The sequence below is a fragment of the Silene latifolia genome, unplaced genomic scaffold (genome assembly GCF_048544455.1).
Source record: "Silene latifolia isolate original U9 population unplaced genomic scaffold, ASM4854445v1 scaffold_288, whole genome shotgun sequence".
NCBI classification, from domain to species: Eukaryota; Viridiplantae; Streptophyta; class Magnoliopsida; order Caryophyllales; family Caryophyllaceae; genus Silene; species Silene latifolia.
In genome coordinates, this window is record NW_027413228.1 from 182,550 (window position 1) to 184,325 (window position 1,776).

General features: G+C 40.5%; 1 non-coding gene across 1 annotated transcript; it reads right to left on the bottom strand.

Moving 5' to 3' along the window:
* Positions 1 to 418: 418 nt before the first annotated feature.
* LOC141639160 (small nucleolar RNA R71) lies at positions 419 to 525 on the bottom strand. Its single transcript, XR_012542394.1, has one exon. It is a non-coding gene; the product is annotated as a small nucleolar RNA R71 (small nucleolar RNA).
* Positions 526 to 1,776: the final 1,251 nt, after the last annotated feature.

Genomic DNA, 1,776 nt, shown 5'->3' on the forward strand with positions numbered 1-1,776 from the left:
AGGAGAGGAGAACCCATTACACAATACCACCCAAAATCAACCTACAATGCCTAAATTTTCATCACATTCCGTACCCACCGAGGAGAACCTACCCAATGGTACTCCTACACCACAACATCTAACCGGAAATTTTATTGCCAAATCCGCCTTTATCCAATTAGTCGAAAGGAGCCAATTTGGGGGGATGCCTAGTGAAGACCCTCATTCTCATATGGAAACCTTTTGCGACTATTGTGATGCGATTTCTCAAACCGGTGTGACTCAAGACCAAATTCGATGGGTCTTATTTCCTTTTTCTCTAATTGGCACCGCAAAACAATGGTTGAAGGGCCTTGATAAGGCCACTCTCGGAATTGATTCTTGGAAGAAGTTGGCTCTAGCTTTCTACAAAATATTCTACCCACCGGAAAAGACTAACATGCTAAGAGCTCAAATTACGGGTTTTAAGCAAAGGGATGAAGAATCTTTGCATGAAGCTTGGGAGCGGTTCAAGGGAATTTGTCGCTCATGTCCTCACCATGGACTTAGCGAATGGTTCTTGGTACAACAATTTTGGAACGGTTTATATGAAGATTCAAGGAACATTCTCAACATGGGATCAAATGGAATGTTCACCGAAGTTGATGACAATCAAACATGGAACAAAATTGAGGAAATGGCGGTCCATAACTCACAATATAGTAGACCTCGCAAGGCTACTAGAGGAGGAAAGCATGAAGTGGACTCCGTTACTCAATTGGGTGCTCAACTTAGTGCTCATATTGACACAATCAATTTGAAGTTTGAAAAAGCTATGTCTAGACTTGAAGAAGTCTCAAAATCACCAAAGCATCATGTTAATGCCATGACGGCATCTTCATCAATCCCAAGTGGGATATGTGAGAATTGTGGAACTTTGGAACATGACCAAAGTGAATGTAGGGGAACAAATGAACAAGTGAATGCTTTCCAAGCATACAAGAGTGGTACCCCTTATTCCAACTATTACAATGAGAACACCAAATTCCATCCAAATCTCTCATACAAAAGCCAAAATGTTCAAAACCCTCAAACAACATACACCCCACCTCCCATGAGAAACCAAAATCAAAGACCCTTTTACAATCAAAACCAAGGTTACCAAAATCAAAATCCATACAATCACCAAAATGACCAAGGTTTTGATGTTCAAAAAGCGGTCCTCCAAATGCAAAAGAATCAACAAGAATTTTTCACTCAAATGCAAAAAGATAGCCAAGCAAAGGAAACCACCATCAACAACATTCTAGCTCACACCAAGATGTTGGAAACACAATTGACTCAACTAGCATCTTCAAGCTCGCAAAGACAAAAGGGGCAATTACCACCTCAAAGTAATCCCCCAAGACATGAAACGGTTAGTGCCATTCACTTGAGAAGTGGTACAAGGTATGAAGCACCGAAGAAGCAAGTTGAGGATGAAGTTGTGGAAGCTAGTGATAAGGAAGAAATTGTGCAAAACTCCAAAGATGGAGAATCATCAAAAGAAGAAATTTCAAAGAGAAATGAAGACAAGGTCAAGGAGAAGGAGCCCATTGTGATTAGACTTCCTTTTCCAAGTCGTCAAGCCAAGCCCAAATTTGATGACCAACTTGGAAAGTTTATGGAAATTGTGAAGAATTTGGAAGTCTCAATTCCTTTCACGGAATTAATAAATCACGTGCCGGCCTATGCAAAATACATGAAAGATATCCTCACAAAGAAGAAGTCGATCCGAAAACTTGAGACTATCGCCTTCACTAAGATGAGTAGTGCAAT